The sequence below is a fragment of the Eriocheir sinensis genome, unplaced genomic scaffold (genome assembly GCF_024679095.1).
Source record: "Eriocheir sinensis breed Jianghai 21 unplaced genomic scaffold, ASM2467909v1 Scaffold828, whole genome shotgun sequence".
Taxonomy (NCBI): Eukaryota; Metazoa; Arthropoda; class Malacostraca; order Decapoda; family Varunidae; genus Eriocheir; species Eriocheir sinensis.
The window spans coordinates 96874-120581 of record NW_026112195.1 but is presented as its reverse complement, the minus strand read 5'-3'; the positions used below and the strand labels follow the sequence as shown (position 1 = coordinate 120581).

General features: G+C 43.0%; 2 long non-coding RNA genes and 1 other non-coding gene across 3 annotated transcripts; all 3 read right to left on the bottom strand.

The window, feature by feature from the left end:
- Positions 1-967: 967 nt before the first annotated feature.
- On the bottom strand, positions 968-23524 carry LOC126994594 (uncharacterized). The gene is made up of 4 exons (XR_007749331.1): positions 23457-23524; positions 19310-19502; positions 17149-17265; positions 968-990 (listed from the first exon to the last, which is right to left on the bottom strand). It is a non-coding gene; the product is annotated as an uncharacterized LOC126994594 (long non-coding RNA).
- LOC126994595 (uncharacterized) lies at positions 12905-14401 on the bottom strand. The gene is made up of 3 exons (XR_007749332.1): positions 14344-14401; positions 13617-13835; positions 12905-13405 (listed from the first exon to the last, which is right to left on the bottom strand). It is a non-coding gene; the product is annotated as an uncharacterized LOC126994595 (long non-coding RNA).
- On the bottom strand, positions 20025-20098 carry Trnam-cau (transfer RNA methionine (anticodon CAU)). The gene has a single exon. It is a non-coding gene; the product is annotated as a tRNA-Met (tRNA).
- Positions 23525-23708: the final 184 nt, after the last annotated feature.

Here is a 23708-nt window from a genome sequence, read left to right as displayed (position 1 = left end):
TTACCCTCGCACCACCCCCGAGGGGATGATGTGAAATGTTTTATAAATAGTTCCGTGCTTCACTTATTTGGCGTTTTATGAAAAATCTGTATACACCATCGTGTTCAGGAGGCTTTTTTCTATGAGATGAAATTGTTGATTTTAGTACTCATTTCATAGCCGCTGCAAATGGTAGCTATATGTAAAATGTGTCATAAACATTATGGAGTGACTATTGAACTTCAACTCGTCACTATTTATTTACTAAGGACAGCATTACTGGGTCTCCACCTGACACCCAAACATGCCTACACCTAATCTAATACATAACTTAACCTAGCCTATCATTACACAAGGGAAGATTTATTGGTAGATATGGAGAATCACTCCGTTGGGATCCGTGGGGGGTCCAGGAGGGCTTGCGCCCCCTGGTGGGGCAGCGAAGACGATCTCTCTTCTTTGCTTGTGTTGATGAATATGAGCCACTGCTTTTTACTGTGGTTACAGAAGTTTAATTTAAGAATACGGCCCTAAGACCTACCTAGCCACTAACCCAAAGCTGAACCTTGACCTTGCAAGATGCAGGATGATTTTTAGGGACAGTTTTGGGGGAAAAAGTGCGTCTTATGAGTCGGGAACACAGTATGTGTTAATATATATATATACACACATTCACACGAGTCTGAGTATTTTTTGGGCAGGTGTGTGACTTATTCTCATTGTTGTTCCATAATTATCTTGATATCATTACTTTCTGTGTCTAGACCAAGTAAACAGACCAAGACAAGGCTAATTTTAAGTAGACAGACTAACAAAAAGTGTCTCATCTTTTAATTAACAGTTTCCTGTACAGAGTTGAGGGTTGTTGAGGCAGACAGACAGGCTAACATAAGTGTCAAGGTGTGTACTCACCTTGCCCCTCGGGTTTGGCCGGAAAGTCTGGCTACATCTTCTGTGCCTCTGACGTCCCAAGAAGAGACTCGCTGTGCTCAGGGAGCTCTCAGGGGCACACTGGAGGAAGGAAAAGGAAAACATCACAAGGAGAATGACAAATAGTAGAAAAAGGAAGGAAGGAAGGGAAGGAAAAGGAGGCTGGATGAAGGAACACTGGAAGGAAGGAAGGAAGGCATGAGGCTGGACGAAGGAACACTGGGAAGGAAGGAAGGAAGGTATGAGAGGCTACATGAAGGAACACTGGGAAGGAAGGAAGGAAGGTATGAAAGAGGCTGGGACGAAGGAACCTTACTGGGGATTGGAAGGAAGGAAGGAGGAGGAAGAGAAGGGAGAGAATGATGAAGGAAAGAGAGGGCTAGATAGCTATACATTAAGGTCTAACACTTGGTCCATCTAGCCCGCCAGAAAGGAAGGATGAACATCACATAACCTTACTCACCTACATACCTGTAACAAAATTAACTCTTACTCAAATGTTCTCGGGGAAAATTCATAAGTGGGCTACAATTAAATGACTGTCCAGGGAGGGATTCCAACCCTGGCTGGCAGGTCATAGGTAGGCATGCTAACCACCTACACCACAGCCAGAAGAATTAGTTACACTGTACCAGGACAAATAATTTTAGTGTGTGCCCTGGTAAGATTCATATGTAGGCAGCCCTGGTAGTGGACATTTACATTATGTAACATAGTGAGTCAGTATAAGGTGCATGCTTCATTATGGCCCCTAAAGTGACTCAGTGTTGATTTAACCAAATCCGCTGTGATTGGCTTGCATGGATTTGGCCTTCCTAGGTAGCCTGGTAACATATAGTCCCAGGTCTTTCTCTGCCTCTGTGGTGGATAGTGGAGTGTTTTCCCATGTGGTATTGGTGTGCTGGATACCCTTCACTGGTAGCCTGGTAACATATAGTCCCAGGTCTTTCTTCTGCCTCTGTAGGTAGATAGTGGAGTGTTTCCCATGTGGTATTGGTGTGCAGGATACCCCTTCACTGGTAGCCTGGTAACATATAGTCCCATGTCTTTCTCTCTCTGTGGTGGATAGTGGAGTGTTTCCCATGTGGTATTGATTGTAGATATCCTTCTACTTAGTAGCCTGGTAACATATAGTCCCATGTTCTTTCTGTCTCTGTGGTGGATAGTGGAGTGTTTTCCTATGTGGTATTGGTGTGCTGGGATATCCCCTTCACTGGTAGCCTGGTAACATATAGTCCCATGTCTTTCTCTGTCTCTGTGGTGGATGATGGAGTGTTTTTCCCATGTGGGCGTGGTGTGCTGGATAATCCCTTCACAGCCTGTGCTTGTCCCCTCCCAGGTCTTTCTCTACCTCTGTGGTGGATAGTGGGGTATTTCCCATGTGTGGTATTGGTGTGCTGGATATCCCTCTCACTGGTAGCTCTGGTAATATACACTTGGTAGTCTTTCTCTCTGCCTCTGTGGTGGATAGTGGAGAAAGCTTCCCATGTGTACAGTGCTGGATATCCTTTCCTGGCAGCCTGCAACATATAGTCCCAGGTCTTTCTCTGCCTCTGTGGTGGATGGTGGAGTGTTTTCCCATGTGGTATTGGTGTGCTGGATATCCCTTCACTGGTAGCTGCAGTAACATCCCACACCCCAGGTCTTTCTCTCTGCCTCTGTGTGGTGGATAGTGGAGTGTTTTCCCATGTGTGGTGGTGTGCTGGATATCCCTCCCATGGTGCAGGACTTTACATTTTTCTTCATTGAATTGTAGCAGCACTTTTTGCTCCATTTCAGTAAAAGCTTGGTGATGTGTCCAATCATTGTAGAAATCCGCATTCATAGGGAGTTAAAACCCAAGTAGCTTCCATTTATGCACGTTCTACAGGCTTCCCATGAAGATGTGAAATTAGTAACTAAATTTTTTTGTCTTAGGCACAGAAGGCCGAGACAAAAATAATTACTTTCATTTTCCCCAATTTTTTTAGTAATATTATTATGCTAAGAGATTACTATATATAAACCCAGTAGCTGCGGGGATCAGTGTCTCTTAATGAATCCCTCTAACAGAAAAATGAATGAAAAAATCATCCCCCTCACACAAACCATATTCCATAATATATATATATCAAAGCATTTGTGATCCAGATTATGTATCCATCTATTTTGGGGGTTTATATCACGGCTGTTGGCCATCCGCTCAGCTAGGATAAAAATATAGGAAAGAGCTTCACTAGGGCATAGTATAATAAGCCTGGCATTGTGAGTACACCATATAATGCATATAGTCAGGGTTCCCAATTAGGCGGCCCAAGCGGGTCCAAGATCCAGACTTGTGGGTGTTGCAGCTGGACCCCAAGGCTCCCAGTGCAGACATAAACATGTGTAAATTGAATAGCATGGAAGGTCCTGGTGAGATGGATTCTTTTAACCCCTTGACTACGGATTTCCTACAAGAAGACCTCCCACCAAGCTACAGGAGTGGAGCAAAAAGTGGCTGCTGGGTAATTTAATGAAAGAAAAATGTAGTCCTGCAGGAGGGGATATCAGCACACCAATACCATATGGGAAACATTCACTATCCACCATACAGAGGCAGAGAAAGACCTGGGTGTAATTCACCAGGCTACCAGTAGAAAGCAAATCATTGTAATTGCAGACGGGTTAAAATGTGTATTTACCCAGCTGTCTGTAGGGTAGAAGATTAAGGGTGTGTAATACATAACATAAACCTAACTGTTAATGCAGATAAAAAGTTTAGTAGTATAGATTATATTAAATATCAATAACAGAAAAAAGATGGTGAGGTCGAGCACAGAAGTACACAGCTGAATCTGAAAGTACTTGAGTTTTGGCCTCTTATCAATAAAGTATCTGTAACGCGAGAAATGCAGTATGTAATACGTTGGTAGAGGTATTGCAAAGTATAATGATATATAAGCCAATGATTAAAGGGGTATAAAATAGTTTTTTATTTTCAAAACTAAACCGCTCTGCTGGTGTGTATTCAATAGGTGTCACGTTAAAGTTGTCACCGGCATTTACAGACCAGCATTCGAGGGTTATCATAACATTAAGTAAAGATAAATCTGCAGCTTATATGTTGGCCTGTCAATATACTGCCGTAAAACTTGACGAACCTTATATATTTTGGGAAATATTGGATCAGTATAGCTGAATTCCGGTCCGGACCCGTATGCTAAAATTGCTGGATCTCTCAACAAGACCTTTAGCTGAGATGACATTGTATCGTCCTGAGAGTTGATAATTCTTTTTGGGTCTTGTTCTATCACATGTCGAGATACAGCGTTGAAGATTTATTTAACTCTAATGGTTACCAAACTGCAAAGTTGGTGAACGGCTCCTTTCTCAAAAAAAAATTAACTAGACTCAAGAAGTAGTGTCAGTATGGTTCAAACAAGATTGAACCAATTCTCTCTATCAATGAGTATTGAGCAGCACGAGTTACTGAGGAAATTAGCACGTCAAGCGATACAACTGAGGGATTTTCTGTTGCTAAGTCTCGTAAGTGCTTCATGTGAGCCACGTTGGTCTGCACTCAGTTCAGCAAATGGTTCCCAAGATTCTCCAAAGGCAGCACTAATAGTCTACTGGCTTACAGCTACTGCCTGCTAAGTGTATGGTGTTCTTATTTAAAAGGAATAAAAAAGTGTACAAAAATAAAGCCATCTTTTTATCACTTGAGTCCTCCTTCCTCTTTTCAAAATCTTTCTTTATATGAATTTCATTCTATCTCTGTTCTCTACCTCACTATGTGGGCCATTAACTGTGAGGCAAAAGGGCATCTCATATGTGTCCACCACTTGCATTACAGAGAGTGACAGCACCTGGGACACAGGGAAGGCTTAACCCTACAACACAGGGGCTGATCGTGTATACTGTGTCCTTGCGTGCTCCCCAGACCATTAATCCCAGGACGCCATGATACTGCGTCTGGCTCGCTAACCAATATACAAGTTATTTTATCTCTATATTTATAAGCTTACATCTCAAAATTATCAATTAATTTATGTTTCTTTATATACACCATTTAATTTCTGCATGTTTTCATATATAATACTATGATGATTGTGTTTTGAGTTTAGCTGAAAACTTGTTATTTAATAGCGACATTTGAAATTTGTACTTGTGACGATCCCGGATCTGGTCTTGGTGCTGTTTAATGACTTCGTGAGAGTTTCTTTATGTGCACCATTTAATGGACATATTAGCCTATACAGGCATATAGCCACTCAACTCAAGCTGTACTTTCCATAGATTTCAAGTTACAGAATAGTGTGTGTCCTAAGCTGTCTCAGATACAGCACTTGACCAGGTGCACATCATAGCTCCAAGCCATTGACACTGCACACACGCTTCACTCTACATATATGATCACTCAGTGGGATCCGTGGGGTCAGGAGGGCTTCTGCGCCCCTGGTGAAGACAGCGAAAACTTGATCTCTGCTTGTTTTGATGAATGAGCCACTGCTTTTCCCACTGTGGTTACAGAAGTTTGGTGCAAAGTGCAGCCCTAAGACCTGCCTAGCCACTAACTAGAAAGCTGAACCTTGACCTTGCAAGATGCTGGGGTGTTTTAAAGGGACAGTTTGGGGGAGAAAAATCGTCTTATGAGCCGTGAATATGATGCATGTGTTGTCTCATATATACACATGCAGTCTAGAGTATTTTTGGGCAGGTGTGTGAGCTTATTCTCATTGTTGTTCATAATTATCTTGATGTCATTACTTTCTGTGTCTAGACCAAGTAAACAGACCAAGACAAGACTAATTTAGGTAGACAGACTAACAAAAGAAGTCTCATCTTGTTAACAGTTTCCTATGCAGAGTTGAGGTTGTTGAGGCAGGCGGACAGGCTGCTATAGGTGTCTCAAGGTGTGCTCACCCCCTCGGGTTTAGCCCCGGCAAGTCTGGCTACATCTTCTGTGCCTCGGCCCGTCCAAGAAGAGACCGCTGTGCCATGAGGGAGCTCTCAAGAGCACACTGAGAGGAAGGAAAGGAGAGAAAACATCCTGAGGAGAATGACAATGAAAAGGAAGGGAAGGATGGAAGAGTATGAGCTGGATGAAGGAACACTGGGAAGGAAGGAAGGAAGGTATTATGAGGCTAGACCCAGAAGGAACACTGGGAAGGAAGGAAGGAAGGTATGAGGAAGCAGGCGAAGGAACACTGGGAAGAAGGAAGGAAGGTCTGAGGTGGAGCAGAAGGAACGCACTAGAAGGAAGGAAGAGGAAGGAAGAAAGGGAAGGAGTCTGAGGTGGAGCCAGAAGGAACACAGGAAGGAAGGAAGGAAAGGTCTGAGGGTGGAGCGGAAAAAGGAACACTGGGAAGGAAGGAAAAGAGGAAGGGAAAGGAAAGGTATGAGGCTGGACGAAGGAACACTGGGAAGGAAGGAAGGAAAAGTCTGAGGGTAGACGAGAAGAACACTGGGAAGGAAGGAAAGGAAGGAAGAGGAAGGTCAAGGGGTAGACGAAAGGGTTCACTGGAAGGAAAGGAAGGAGAAAGGTCTGAGGGTGGGCCGAAGAACACTAGGAAGGAAGGAAGGGAAGGGAAGGGAGGCCATGAGGCTGGGCGAAGGGAACACTGGAAGGAAGGAAAGGAAAGGTCTGAGGGTGGACGAAGGAACACTGGGAAGGAAGGAAGGAAGGTGATATGAGGCTGGAGCGAAGGAACACTGGGAAGGAAGAAAGGAAGGAAGGAAGGAAGAAGGTCTGAGGGGTGGACGAAGACACTGGGAAGGAAGAAGGAAGGAAAGGAGGGTCCTGAGGTGGGCAGAGGGCACTGGGGAAGGAAGGAAGGAAGGAAGGAAGGGAAAGGTCTGAGGGTGGACAAAGGAACACTGAAGGAAGGAAGGAAGGAAGGAAGGAAGGAAGGTCTAAAGGGTGGAGCCCAGGAAAGGAACACTGGGGAAGGAAGGAAGGAAGGAAGGGTCTGAGGGCTGGTGAGAAGGGACACTGGGAAGAAGGAAGAAGGGAAGGAAGGAAGAGAGAGGTCTGAGGGTGGGCAGAAGGAACACTGGGAAAAAGGAAGGAAGGAAGTCTGAGGGTGGGCGAAGAACACTAGGAAGGAAAAGGAAGGAAGGAAGGAAAGTCTGAGGTGAATGAAGGAACACTATAGGAAGGAAGGAAAGAGAAGGAAGGAAAGTCTGAGAAAGGGTGGAGCGAAGGAGCCTGGGAAGGAAGGAAAGAGAAGGTCTGAGGGTGGACGAAGGAACACTGGGAAGGAAAGGAAGAGGAAGGAAGGAAGGTATGAGGGTGGAGCCGAAAGGGTACTGGGGAAGGAAGGAAGGAAGACAAAGGGGTGGGAGCCCGGAAAGGGAACTTTTTCAGAGAAAAAGGAAAAGGAAGGTATGAGGCTAGACGAAGGAACACTGGGAAAAGGAAGGAAAGGAAAGGAAGGAGAAAGGTCTGAGGAGTGGGCCGAAGGAACACTGGGAAAGGAAAAGAAGGAAGGAAGGAAAGGTCTGAGGTGAATGAAGAACACTGGGGAAGGAAGGAAGGAAGAAGGAAGGAAGGAAGGAGGTCACAAGGGGTGGACAAAGGAACACTGGGAAGGAAGGAAGGAAAAGGAAGGAAAAGGAAAGGTCTGAGGGTGAATGAAGGAACACTTCTGGGAAGGAAGGAAGGGAAGGTCTGAGGCTGGACGGAAGACACACTGGGAAGGAAGGAAGAAGAGGAAGGAAGGAAGGTCTGAGGGTGGATGAAGGAACGCACTGGGAAGGAAGGAAGGAAGGAAGGAAGGGAAGGTCTGAGGCTGGGCCGAAGGAACACTGGGGAGAGAAGGAAGGAAGAAGGAAGAAGGAAGGTCTGAGGGTGGATGAAGGAACACTGGAAGGAAGGAAGGAAGATCTGAGTGGGCCGAAGGAACACTGGGAAGAGAGGAGAAAGGTCTGAGGGGTGAACCCGAGAAGGAACACTGGGAAGAGGAAGGAAAGAGGAAAGGAAGGAAGGAAGGAAGGTCTGAGGGTGGGCGAAGGAACACTGGAAGGAAGAAGGAAGGAAGGAAGGAAGGAAGGTCTGAGGTGGATGAAGGTGCACTGGGGAAGGAAAGGAAGGAAGAGGTCTGAGGGGTGGAGCCAGAGAGGAACACTTTGGGAAGGAAGGAAGAAAGGTCAGTCTGAGGGTGGAGCAGAAGGAACACTGGGAAGGAAGGAAGGAAGGAAGGAAGGAAGGAAAGGTCTGAGGTGGGCCGAAGAACACTGGGAAGGAAGGAAGGAAGGAAGGTCTGAGGTGGGCGAAGGAACACTGGGGAAGGAAGGAAAGGAAAGGAGAGAGTGGAGGAGGAAAAGGTCTGAAAGCAGACGAAGGAAGAGGGGAGGAAGGGAGGGAAAGAGGTGGAAGGAGGAAAGAGAGAGAGAGAGAGAGAGAGAGAGAGAGAGAGAGAGAGAGAGAGAGAGAGAGAGAGAGAGAGAGAGAGAGAAACTAGATAGCTATACATTAAGGTCTAACACTTGGTACATCTAGCCCGCCAGAAAGGAAGGATGAACATCACATAACCTTACTCACCTACATACATATGACAAAATTAACGCTTACTTAAATGCTCTGGGGGACAATTCATAAGTGGGCTACAATTAAATGACTGTCCAGGGAGGGGGATTCCAACCTGGCCGGCAGATTCATAGGTAGGCATGCTAACCACTACACCACGGAGCCAGAAGAATTAGCCACACTATACCAGGACAAATAATTCTTAATGTGTGTGTGTGTGTGTGCCCTGGTAAGATTCATATGTGCAGCCCTGGTAGTGGTTCTTATTATGTAGCATAGTGAGTCAGTATAAGGGTATTGCTGAGTAAGTTTATGGCCCCATGTGACTCCGTGTTGGTTTAACCCGTCCGCTGTGACTGGCACGGATTTGGCCTTCCCTGGTAGCCTTGTAACATATGGTCCCAGGTCTTTCTCTGTCTTTGTGGTGGATAGTGGAGTGTTTCCCATGTGGTATTGGTGTGCTGGATATCCCTTCACTGGTAGCCTGGTAACATACACTCCCAGGTCTTTCTCTGCCTCTGTGGTGGATAGTGGAGTGTTTCCCATGTGGTGGTATTGGTGTGCTGGATATCCCTTCACTGGTAGCCTGGTAACATACAGTCCCAGGTCTTTCTCTGCCTCTGTGGTGGATAGTGGAGTGTTTCCCATGTGGTATTGATGTGCTGGATATCCCTTCACTGGTAGCCTGGTAACATACACTCCCAGGTCTTTCTCTGCCTCTGTGGTGGATAGTGGAGTGTTTTCCCATGTGGTGGTATTGGTGTGCTGGATATCCCTTCACTGGTAGCCTGGTAACATATAGTCCCAGGTCTTTCTCTGCCTCTGTGGTGGATAGTGGAGTGTTTGCCAGTTGGGGGTATTTGTGTGATGGCTATACCTTCACTGGTAGCCTGGTAACATACACTCCCAGGTCTTTCTCTGCCTCTGTGATGGATAGTGGAGTGTTTTCCCATGTGGTATTGGTGTGCTGGATATCCCTTCACTGGTAGCCTGGTAACATACACTCCCAGGTCTTTATCTGCCTCTGTGGTGGATAGTGGAGTGTTTCCCATATGGTGGTATTGGTGTGCTGGATATCCCTTCACTGGTAGCCTGGTAACATACACTCCCAGGTCTTTCTCTGCCTCTGTGATGGATAGTGGAGTGTTTTCCCATGTGGTATTGGTGTGCTGGATATCCCCTCCCATGGTGCAGGGCTTTACATTTTTCTTCATTGAATTGTAGCAGCCACTTTTTGCTCCATTTCAGTAGCTTGGTGATGTCTAACTGTAAGAAATCCACATTCAAGGGGTTAACCTAGTAGCACATTTAGCACGTGGTACAGGCCCCGCGGGAACGTAAAAAATTAGTAACTAAAGTTTTTGCCCTTAGGCACAGAAGGCCGAGACAAAATAATTACTCATTTTCCTAATTTTTTGTAACATTATTATAAATGATATTACTATATATAACCTGGTAGCTGCGGGGATCATGTTTCTTAATGGTCCCTCTAAGCGAGAAAAATGAAAAAAAATCACCCCTCACACAAACCATTTCATAATATATATCAAAGCATTTGTGATCAGATTATGTATCATCTATTTTGGGGGGTTTATATCACGGTACAAATCTGGCCCGTCACTGCTTCCGGGATAAGAAACTATAGAAAACTTCACTTGGGCATAGTATAATAAGCCTGGCATTGTAGTACACCGTATACGGCATATAGTCTAGGGCTTCCCAACTCAACTGGCGGCCCGCGGTCCAGATCCGGACTTGTGGGTGTTGCAGCTGGACCCAAGGCTCCAGCAGACATAAACATGAGTAAATTGAATAGCATGAAGGTCCTGGAGATGGATTCTCTTAACCCCTTGACTACGGATTTCCTACAAGAAGACCTCACCAAGCTACAGGAGTGGAGCAAAAAGTGACTGCTACAATTCAATGAAGAAAAATGTAGTCCTGCACCTTGGGAGGGGATATCCAGCACACCAATACCATATAGGAAACACTTCACTAGCCACCACAGAGGCAGAGAAAGACCTGGGAGTGTATTTTACCAGGCTACCAGTGAAGGGATATCCAACACACCAATACCATATAGGAAACACTCCACTATCCACCACAGAGGCAGAGAAAGACCTGGGAGTGTATGTTACCAGGCTACCAGTAAAGGTATATCCAGCACACCAGTACCATATAGGAAACACTCCACTATCCACCACAGAGGCAGAGAAAGACCTGGGAGTGTATGTTACCAGGCTACCAGTGAAGGAATATCCAGCACACCAATACCATATAGGAAACACTCCACTATCCACCACAGAGGCAGATAAAGACCTGGGAGTGTATGTTACCATGCTACCAGTGAAGGGATATCCAGCACACCAGTACCATATGGGAAACACTCCACTATCCACCACAGAGGCAGAGAAAGACCTGGGAGTGTATGTTACCAGGCTACCAGTGAAGGGATATCCACCACACCAATACCATATAGGAAACACTCCACTATCCACCACAGAGGCAGAGAAAGACCTGGGAGTGTAAGTAACCAGGCTACCAGTGAAGGGATATCCAGCACACCAGTAGGGGAGAGTGGGGCACGTTGAACAGGTTTTGGACATATCTGGTCATAGGCAAATATCTTTCGGCTAAACTTATGTTTCTCCCATGCGATATTCATCTTCATCCTTCTACCCAAAGTTGACAATAGGAATGATTGATATATCTTGTTTTCATAGTGGAAAATTTGGCAGATTATTTTTTTTTCTAAAATGGTTCAAACTGCCCCATAGGCGGGGTACATTGAACCATGCTATGGGGTAGATTGAACCATGTCTTTAAACTTTAAAAATGAAGGCAAAATAAAAAACAAAGTCTATAAATAAAAATATTTTAATAATTCATTCAGAATACACATATTTTCTCCCTCTTTTGATGTGCACAAAATATAAAGTTCCTTTTTATTATAATCGTACATGGCATGCTTAATGTAGAAGGTAAACTTGTAAAATAAACGCTATAATACCTACTCTCCTTGGTATGAATGACTCATAATGTAAGCAGCATTTGCCTACCTGACTGGACTAGTATCACAAAATAATAAGTGCTAAGACAAATAAATCTAATACTCTTCTTGGTATGAATGACTCATAATGTAAGCCGCACTTGCCTACCTGACTGGACTAGTCATATCACATAATTGTAAGTGCTAAAGACAACTAAATCTTCAAGAAATTATATAAAAGAAATCTAGTGACATTTATATTCCTCCAAGTTTAGAGGAAACTTCAACATTGACTGCACTCGCTTGGTACCACCAGTAGTGATAGGTTTGGGCAGACACATAACTATTTCATTTTTCATGACTTTTGCTCTATCCTCATTAGCTGGTTTGACGAACCTTCCAGGTAACTTCTTAGACTGTCGGTAAAAATCAACATCATAACATGTTTCTTCTTCATCCTTAATCCTTTCTTTTATTTGGCCAACATAAAATACCCATTTATTCTCTGAATTTTCAAGCTTCAATTTGATAAGAACATAGTCTTCATCCTCTGGGTCTTTTCTTGACTGATCATCTGTCTGATCATCAGCAAAATCCTCTTCATATTCACTTGATTCCCCATGCATTGATATGTTTTCCACTTCATCATCTGAACTTTCATCCTCAACAACTATTTTTTTCTGTGCTTTTCGTAACTTTTGTAACTTCTCTTCCATTTTCATCAATGCAACATGTTTCTCTGGGGTGCTAGTAATTATTTTGGCCCCTGCAATTTTCTTTTTGGAAGCTTGGCTTGAAGATTGATTGGATGTTTTTCGCTTTGGTAATGGTCTCAAATTAGTCAACTCTTCAAAACTTATCTGATGTTCTAGCCCCTCTTCTTGACAGTGGTCTCTGTTAGTGTTCGTTGTAGAAGCTTTTGAAGTTGAAGGAGGATTGTAACCTTGAGGATTACCCACATCTCCATCATTGTTGACATCATTATCTCTGTTAGACCTATTCATGAACACAGATGCAGCGAGGAAATCATCATCAGAAAAGATCTGTGTGTCTACGGGCCATATACCAGTTTTCTTAAATCCAGCCATAATGTTCTCCACTGAAAGAGCTCGATAATAAGCCTTCGTAAAGCACTCTGGTAAGTCATAGATTGTTATCCGTTTTCCAGGGTTACTTAGGTTCCAGTCATTAACAGCTTGCTTGTAATGTGCTTTTAATGGACCATAGACGGATACATCCAATGGCTGTAACTTGTGTGAAGTGTGAGGGGGCAAAGTTATGATGGTTAGCCCATGCTTCCGTGCCATTTCTATAACTTCAAGGCTCAAGTGACTTTCATAATTATCCATGAAAAGAACGGCAGGATTCTCAGTTGAGCAGCCTATATATTTGATAAAATGCTGTAATACAAGAGGAAATAGATCACTGTTCATCCACCCACTCTTAGTTGCCAGTCCTAAAGTTCCTGTAGGAGATCCTATGGGCATGTAATCCTTGAAGTGCACTCTGGGGAATATCATAACAGGAGGTAGGCTTCTTCCTATTGCATTAACACAGCAGCATACAGTAATGAGTGTCCCTCTCTCTGCTGCTGCAATTTGTCCAACTTGCTTTTGTCCTCGAGTAGCCAAAATTTTTGGAACATTCTGCACAGTAGTGATCCCTGTTTCATCAAGGTTGTACACGGATTCTGGTCCAAAAATCTTCTCAGCCTGAGTTTTGGTCCATATATCAAAGAACTCCCCCACAGATTTCTTGTTGAAACCTTGCACTCTTGCCACACTGGTTGACTCTGGTAAACGAAGGGAGATCTTGCAATGACGTTTCATAAATCCAGCCATCCAGTCCTTTCCTGCCATACAGTTATGTTTCCAAGAATCTGGGCAAGTTTTATCTTTCTTCATTGCATATTCAAATGCAAGTCGTCTTACTGCTGTCAAGCCAAGGCCATGAAACAACTGGGAGCAAGTTACGATATATTCAGAAAGTCCGTCTTCTTCTTCTTCAGTAAATACCTAAAGCAGAAACACAACTCGAATTAATAAAAAATAATAATAATAATAATAATAATTATTATTATTATTATTATTATTATTATTATTATTATTATTATTATTATTATTATCATCATCATTATTATATTGTCAATGAAAATATAATATCTGTTCCATTTCTAGCATGCATTTATAATAAATTCAGTTAACATGTATAAGGCAGTCAACCAACCTGTCTGGTATTGTAGTTAGGAGCATAGTCTTTTGTTTTTTCAGCTTGCCCTGCTTGGAATTTCTTAACATATCTTGACAATGTAATCCGGTTTACATCCAGCAAACGACTAACTTCCCTGATGGACTTTCCTTTGACAACTTCGTCAACAGCTCTCTCCATTAAGTTCCCATCGGCTCTTCCTCGATCAGTTTTTGCAAGATACTTTCGCACCATTTCCTGAAATGAAAACAACATCAAGCTCATTCATTAGATGTTAAACATTAGGAACCACTTAGCCTATTATTTTCTATTAATAGTCAGTATGTACAACAACTAGAACATTACCTAATAATAATAATAATAATAATAATAATAATAATAATAATAATAATAATAATAATAATAATAATAATAATTTTCACAATAATAATAACAATATTAATAATAATAATAATGAAAATCATAACAGTAGGCCTATAAATAAGAACAAATCAATTACAATGCTATGGGGTACATTGAACAGTATTGTGGGGCACATTGAACCATATTTCAATGTGCCCCTATTTTAATGGTTCAAAGTGCCCCATTTCCAGCCATTACAAAAACATGTGTTTCAGAGAATAGCAAAGTTGAATTCAAATTTGTTTGGTATCCTGTAATAAACTTCACTTACCACGTAACTCACTCGAATAATTTGATCATAAGCATCAGTTATGTGGAAAGTGTTAGAAGATTTGGTACTTACCTCAACAGATGAACAAAGTAGGTCAAATATTAAAAAAAAAAACAACCAGCACGTCCTCCCTCAATGAAGGCTGCCACTCAACTGGTGCTTGAGTGGAGCTTCTGAAGAGCGTTGTACACAAGAGACATCTGCTGATTGGGAGACAAACTATTCCTGAAAAATCCAATGGTTCAATGTGCCCCTATGTTCAACGTGCCCCACTCTCCTACCATATGGGAAACACTCCACTATCCACCACAGAGGCAGAGAAAGACCTGGGAGTGTATGTTACCAGGCTACCAGTGAAGGTATATCCAGCACACCAATACCACATGGGAAACACTCCACTATCCACCACAGAGGCAGAGAAAGACCTGGGACTATATGTTACCAGGCTACCAGTGAAGGGATATCCAGCACACCAATACCATATAGGAAACACTCCACTATCCACCACATAGGCAGAGAAAGACCTGGGAGTAGAAGTTCACCAGACTACCAGTGAAGGGATATCCAGCACACCAATATCATATGGGAAACACTCCACTATCCACCACAGAGGCAAAGAAAGACCTGGGAGTATAAGTTTACCAGGCTACCAGTGAAGGGATATCCAGCACACCAATACCACCATATGGGAAACACTCCACTATCCACCACAGAGGCAGAGAAAGACCTGGGAGTATAAGTTTACCAGGCTACCAGTGAAAGCCAAATCCGTGCCAATTGCAGCGGATGGGTTAAAATGTGTATTTCCTTGACTGTCTGTAGGGTAAGTTAGGGGCGTGTTCTACATAATATACTTAACCTATTAATGCAGATAAAAGTTTAGTAGTATAGATTATATTAAATATCAATAACAGAAAAAAAGGTTTAATGGCGGTCGAGGCACAAGTGCACAGCTGAATCTAAGTGTGAGTTTTGTTGTTTTTATCACGTCAAATGGTGGTAGTTTTGGCCTCTCATCAATAGTATCTGTACTCATGAGTAAGCCAGTAGTACGTTGGTAGGGTATTGAGTATAATAATATATCGTGATGACAAAGGGGTATAAAATAGTTTTTTTTATTTTCAGAAGCGACCGCTCTGCTGGTGTGTATTCAATAGGTGTACGTTAAGTTGCCGGCACATTCACAGACCAACATTCGAGGGGTTATCATAACATTGAGTAAAGATCAATCTGCAGCGAATGTTGGCCTGTCAATATACTGCAAACTTGACGTACCTTATATATTTTGGGAAATATTGGATCAATGCTGTTGCGGTCTGACCCGGCTGTACTGTTGCTGGACCTCAACAAGACCTTTACGAGATGACATTGTATCGTCTGAGAGTTGATCATTCTTTTGGGTCTTGTTCTCCTAATGTCGAGATCGCGTTGAAGATTTATTTAACTCTAATGGTCACCAACTGCAGTGGTGAACGCTCCTTTCCAAAATGAAATGGACTCAAGAATGAAGTAGGAGTCAGTATGGGTCAGACAAGATTGAACCATCGATCTCTCTAATGAGTACTGAGCAGCACGAGTCACTGAGGAAAATTAGCACGTCAAGGATACAACTGAGGAGTTTTCTGTTGCCAAGTCTCGTAAGTGCTTCACGTGAGCCACGTTGGTCTGCACTCAGTTCAGCAAATGGTTCCAAGATTCTCCGAGGCAGCACAAATAGTCTACTGGCTAAGCTACTGCCTGCTATGTTCTTATTTAAAAAGGAGTAAAAAGTGTACAAAATAAAGCCATCTTTTATCAGTTGAGTCCTCCCTTCCCCTTTTCAAAAATACGGCTTTATATGAATTTTATCTCATTCCTCTACCTCATTATGTGGCCATTAACTGTGAGGCAAAGGGTATCTCATATTGTCCACCACTTGCATTACAGAGGTGACAGCAGAGGACACAGGGAAGGCTTAACCCCTACAACACGAGGACGCGTATACTGTGTCCTTGCGTGCCCCGTACCACATCCCAGGACGCGCATACTGGCTCGCTTTAACCAATACACAAGTTATTTTATCTCTATATTTACGCTTACATCTCAAAATTATCAATTAATTTATGTTTCTTTATGTGCACCATTTAATTATGCATGTTTTCTTATATAATACATGATGATTGTGTTGAGTTTATGGCTGAAAACTTGTTATATTCAATAGCGACATTTGAAATTTGGCGCGCGTGGGGATCCCGGATATGGCACGGGGCGCTGTTTTTCCCCGGCTGTAGTGAAGGGGTTAAGAGTGAAGATACAGGCCAACTCTTGCATTAATAAGTTGGACAGCACAAGACATCAGATAAGTCCAGGCACTCAACAGGAACAAAAGAGTGAAGATACCACGACTCTTGCATTAATAAGTTGGACAGCACAAGACAGCTGATAGGTCCAGGCACTCAACAGGAACAAAAGAGTGAAGATACCACGACTCTTGCATTAATAAGTTGGACAGCACAAGACATCAGATAAGTCCAGGCACTCAACAGGAACAAAAGAGTGAAGATACCACGACTCTTGCATTAATAAGTTGGGCAGCACAAGACATCAGATAAGTCCAGGCACTCAACAGGAACAAAAGAGTGAAGATACCACGACTCTTGCATTAATAAGTTGGACAGCACAAGACATCAGATAAGTCCAGGCACTCAACAGGAACAAAAGAGTGAAGATACCATGACTCCTGCATTAGTTTTTTTAATCAGACTCTCTAAAAAGATGATAGTGAAAACACCAGTTAACTCTCACATCATTAAGTTGGACAGCACAGGACATAGGGAAAGCATGAGAGAGTGAAGGTATACCGGATAACTCTTGCAACATTAAGTGGGACAGACTCACCGTGGAGGGTTGGGTCAGCTGGGCATCCTTCACAGGGTGGTGAGGGCGCAGGCATCAGGAGTAGCTCACAGTAGGAGTTTGAGTACACTCTCTGCCACGACCTTCACTGTAGCCAATCTGAGGGTGTTAGTACATCAGTCGGGAACTTGAAATGGCTGAGAGTAAAGCTACAAGATGCCAAGTCAATCATCCACTCCATCAGGAAGTTATTTACATGTCACAGTTATTCATTCATCAGTCAGTCAATCTTACACACACACACACACACACACACACACACACACACACACACACATGCAGAGGCAGTGTGGTCTCCCCATAAGAAGAAACACCTAAAGAAACTAGAAAGAATACAAAAGATGGCAACAAAAATGGTTCCAGAGCTGGAGGGATTGACATACGAGGAGAGACTAAAGGAAATGGACTTACCAACACTAGAACAAAGAAGAGAAACGGGAGGCCTAATACAAATCTACAGACTATTGAGCAAAATGGAAGAAGTAGACAATGAGGAGTTACCACTAAAAGAAGAAATTACCACCAGGAACACAAGAGGTCACAGTAAAAAACTGAGGAAGGGAAGATGCTTGAGAGACATAAAGAAATATAGCTTCCTGCAAAGAAATATAGAGCTTTGGAACAGACTAAGTGAGGATGTAGTATCAGAAAGGAGTGTGCAAAGCTTCAAGGAAAAATTGGATAAATGTAGATACAGAGACGGGACCACACGAACGTAAAGCCCAGGCCCTGTAAAACTACAACTAGGTAAATACACACACACACACACACACACACACACACACACACACACACACACACACCTGATGTGATAATCTGTTGATGCAGTGGGTTAAAGGAGAAACAAGGCTAAGAGGGGATGACCAATCTTAGGGTAGGCGGTGGCCGAAGTGATAGCGTACTGGACCCACATTCGCCGCGTGATGGACGACGCGGGTTCGAATCCTCACGCTACCACTCGGATTTTTCAGTCACCGCCGAGTGGCTTAAAACTACCCACATGCTGTCCTGATGACCACCCATCAACCCGGACTCTAGAGGAAGCCGTCCAAGCGAATCAAGAACGAGTTCCGGGGGCAGCATGAGCCAATGCAAGATGGCGCCACTATAAACACTCGCCTGCGCCAGAACGGGCTGGGCCGACCATCAGGCCCCACCTGGAAGAAGCCTTGGGCCGACCATCAGGCCCCACCGGGAAGATGCCTACCGGCGCAGTAGGCAATAACGTTAAAAAAAAAAAAATATCAAGACGACCTAATTTTCACAAAAAATGTTGAGTTAGATGAAGGAGTCAGTCACGGGTGCCCCTTAGGAAAGAATGGCCATCAACTATGACAGATGAAAACTATGGAAGGATTTGAATACCAAGATGAGGCATATAAGGAAAAAATGAAAAACTATGCAAAGGAAGATTATTATGTTGGACTCAAGACAGAGAAATGCAACAAAATCGTCCCAGAACTCTCGAATATGACGTATGAAGACATTGAAGGAGATGGACTTGACGACACAGGAACAAAGAAGAGAGAGGAGATCTGATCACACTGTACAGGTTGGTAAATAAGTTTGATGAGGAAAAATTTGGAAAGTTTTGTTTAGTCGGCGCAACATCTGTGGTCATATGCCGGAGAGAGACAGAAGGGGAAGGAATTATAGGAGAAGGGAACAGATCCCAGGAGATGGGACACAACCCCCGATTAATGCCTGGTACACTGCTTGGTGGACAGGGGCTTCATAGGGTATCGGAAAAGCCGCCCAGATTTTTCCCCTCCGCCTGGGAATCGAACCCGGGCTCTCTCGGTCGTGAGCAGAGTGTGCTAACCACTGCACCACGAAGCCCCCTGTTTGATGAGGTGGATAGAGATGATCTCTTCTTAGCATCAGAAAAGCAGGGGCTGAGAGGACACGGAAAGAAACTTAACAAAGGAACCTGATTGAGTGACTGGAAGAAGTAAAGTTTTTCACACAGAAGTGTTAACACATGGAACAGCTTGCGGGAAGAAACATGGAAGCATGGACTGACAGGCACCAGAAAGGAGTATGTGGAGCTGGAAAGGATACAGACAATTGTAACTAAAATGGTCCCAGAACAGATTGAGGGAGATGGACTTGACGACATGACACTAAACCCTTCATAGAGCACCCTGGTGTTGTTGTTGGTGGTGGTGGTGTGATCTGGCCTCAATGGTGGTGGTGAATGGTGTTGATGTCCTCGCTGGTGGTGGTGGTGGTGGTGTTGAGCCTTGGGAATGGTGCGTGTGGTCAACTCCACCACCTGGTTGGCGTTCTGGAAGGTGCGCCGATGGACCAACGCGTCGCGACCTGACATCTTCACGCTGAAATAATAATAATAATAATAATAATAATAATAATAATAATAATAATAATAATAACAAATATGATAAAAGTAATTTCCTATACCAGTGTAAGCTATGAAGAAATAAAAATTGTAGAAAAAATAATAATGATAATAATAATAATAATAATAATAATAATAATAATAATAATAATAATAATAATAATAATAATAATAATAATAATAATAATAATAATGTGTATTGTTGAGGAAGGGGTAGCCTATTATTTTTGAGACCCTGACTATTTATTTATGTGCAAGACATGATGATATTTACTATGGAGGCAATGTTACTTTCTATGTACCACTAAAGTTGGAAAGTTTTGTTTAGTGGGCAGCGCAACATCTGTGGTCATATGCCGGAGAGAGACAGAAGGGGAAGGAATTATAGGAGAAGGGAACAGATCCCAGGAGACGGGACACAACCCCCTATTAATACCTGGTACCCATTCACTGCTGGGTGGACAGGGGCGTAGGGTGTCGGAAAAGCGCCCAAATTTTTCCACTCCGCCCGGGAATCGAACCCGGGCTCTCTCGGTCATGAGCCGAGTGTGCTAACCACTGCACCACGAAGCCCCTGTTTGATGAGGTGGATAGAGATGATCTCTTCTTAGCATCAGAAACGCAGGGGCTGAGAGGACACGGAAAAAAACTTAACAAAGGAACCTGTTTGAGTGACTGGAAAAAGTGAAGCTTTTCACATAGAAGTGTTAACAATGGAACAGCTTGCGGGAAGAAGTCCTGGAGTATGTGGAGTTGGAAAGGATACAGAGAATTGCAACTAAAACTAAACTACTATGCATTTCAGCGGTGGACAAACGGTGTTTTTTGCAGATATCTCCTAAACGAATCGTTGGATGAGTATGATATTTCAACACACTACCTTGAACATCCGTTCGTAATTTTTGGTTAACATACCACATTGCTATATATGTTATGTGAGGAGTTTACTCGTGAAAAATAACACAAAGCCGACGAGTCATGTTCACGCATTCGAATGAAAGTGTGCCCCCCCCCACACACCCACCCAAACCATTCCTAACCACTACTACGTCTCCCTGTCTCGAAGTCCCCCCGCCTCTTTATCCCTCCTCTCCTCTTCCTTGCTTCTCGCCTCCCTCACTCCTGTGCCCCTCCCTACTTCTCCCACTACTGTATTTATACATTATAATGTTCTGTAAGTGTGTATGTATAGATATGATTATTTCCTAAGAGTATGGTACAATTTCATGAAGGCAAGAAGTGGTTCACGTTGATAATTACTCTACAACAGCACGTTTACGTGTAGTATATAGGAGAGCCATGTTTGCAGTCGTTATGGTCAACCACGTGAACATGATGTGCTGGAATTACCTGTGACTTGGACCTTCTACTGTTAGGAAAAGTTGATACTCTTATTGCGTACTGTCTGCCTATTGATCATAAAAAGTGGTCCAGCTTATATATAATATTATTTTGTTGACTTGTTTGTTGTATATTCATGTTATCAAAAAATTATAAACTGCATATATTTTTCTTAATCTATACATATGTGTATAATGCGTAAAAGTCAGAGAGAGAGAGCCACATATACCAGCAATTGTATTAGATAATATTATTAATGTATGATATGTATGTACATACTGACGTATGTAACTATTATACCTATACGTATGTAATTACAATAGGGAAAAAAATCACAGGTGGAAGGCTGATGGTGTGAGTAGGGGGGGGGGGGAAGAGGGTCATGTGATACTGGGGTAGAGAAGGAGTGGTCTGGGGGTTCTTCAGGGTGGTGGTGGTGGTGGTGGAGGGGTTAGACGAGTACCCCACACTCGTCCGATTCTGTGTAACACCTTTGATATGATGACTGGATTAGGCGTAATATCACTCAGTAAACTCCTCACATGACACATATAGCAATATGGTATGTTAACCAAAAATTACGAACGGATGTTCAAGGTAGTGTGCTGAAATATCATACTCATCCAACGATTAGTTTAGGAGATATCTGCAAAAAACACCGTTTGTCTGCCGCTGAAATGCATAGTAAACCTTTCATAGAGCACCCTGGTGTTGGTGGTGGTGTGATATGGCTTCAATGGTGGTGGTGAATGGTGTTGAGTGGTGGTGTATTTCAAGGTGGTGTTGTTCTTGTTGTTTTTTGTTGCAGTAGTTACGAGCGAAAGGTGGTGATGATGTCCTCGCTGGTGGTGTTGAGCCTTGGGAATGGTGCGTGTGGTCAACTCCATCACCTGGTTGGCATTCTGGAAGGTGTGCTGATGGACAAACGCGTCGCACTCTGACATCTTCACGCTGAAATAATAATAATAATAATAATAATAATAATAATAATAATAATAATAATAATAATAATAATAATAATAATAATAATAATAATAATAATAATAATAATAATAATAATAACAAATATGATAAAGGTAGTTTCTTATACCAGTGTAAGCTATGAAGAAATAAAAATTGTAGTAGAAATAATAATAATAATAATAATAATAATAATAATAATAATAATAATAATAATAATAATAATAATAATAATAATAATAACAATGTGTATTGTTGAGGAAGGGGTAGACTATTATTTTTGAGACAATGACTATTTATTTCTGTGCAAGACATGATGATATTTACTATGGAGGCAATGTTACTTTCTTGTACCACTTAATTTGGAAAGTTTGGTTTAGTCGGCACAATATCTGTGGTCATATGCCGGAGAGAGACAGAAGGGGAAGGAATTATAGGAGAAGGGAACAGTTGGAAAGTTTGGTTTATTGGGCGCAACATCTGTGGTCATATGCCGGAGAGAGACAGAAGGGGAAGGAATTAAAGGAGAAGGGAACAGTTGGAAAGTTTTGTTTAGTGGGCGCAACATCTGTGGTCATATGCCGGAGAGAGACAGAAGGGGAAGGAATTATAGGAGAAGGGAACAGTTGGAAAGTTTTGTTTAGTCGGCACAACATCTGTGGTCATATGCCGGAGAGAGACAGAAGGGGAAGGAATTATAGGAGAAGGGAACAGTTGGAAAGTTTGGTTTATTAGGCGCAGCATCTGTGGTCATATGCCGGAGAGAGACAGAAGGGGAAGGAATTATAGAAGGGAATAGACCCCAGGAGACGGGGCACAACCCCCGATTAATACCTGGTACCCATTCACTGCTGGGTGGTTAGGGGCGTAGGGTATCAGAAAAGCCGCCCAAATTTTTCCACTCCGCCCGGGAATCAAACCTGGCTCTCTCAGTCGTGAGCCGAGTGTGCTAACCACTGCACCACGAAGCACCCTATGTACCACTAAATGAGTGACTTTTCAGCACCTGGGGCCAGCACACGATATCCCTGTTGTGGACCACATGAAACGCCCTGAATTTTCTCTTTTCTACACTCTCACACGAGCACAGTCTGTAACTTAACACACGAGAAATTAATCCAGACAAGGAAAGGTTTTGCCGGCCCCGGGGATTAAATCGGCGCCCACCACGGCGGGAGAGCCGCGTAGTACTCCTTAACCAGTCTGTCTGAGGCTGGCCCCTCTTAGCTATGGGAGGCTCGTACTACACACAGCTCTAACCTATCTTAATGCTGTGCCCCCCTCAACTCCCTCTATTTTCCCATGTTGTAACCAAACAATGGTAACTCTAGCTAAATATTGAAGGATTTTGTCAACACATTTGTTATAGGCCTTTGCCGGAAGCAATTACCTAACCCACTGGGGGTCCTCGGCACATCAACAGTGGGCCTCTTCCTCCACTTGTCTAGTACTGATTCGTTTCTAATACTCAGTTATCCATGCATAGGCCTACCCTGAAAACCTACCAGTAAAATAACTTCAAACATACCTATCTGAAACATCTTTTTCAATAACAACATTTTCCTTCTTCAATGTAGAAAATGAAGATGGCACGTCACATCAGTAAGTAAATTACATCGTACTAAGATACCTTAGTGTGGTGATTTGGTGGTGGTGGTGGTGGTTGTGGTGGTAGTGGTTGTGTTTGTGGTGGTAGTGTAGTGCCGGGACGTAGTATTAAGTATGGGTAAGTAATGTTAAGTTAATGTAAGTAGCATTTAAGTTAATGTAAGAATTATTAGTAACATTGAATTATTATTGCGTGATGCTCACACCCCCGAGACAGACGGACAGACAGACAGACATACATGCTGACGCCTGCAGAAAGTAGGTGACCTGTTCC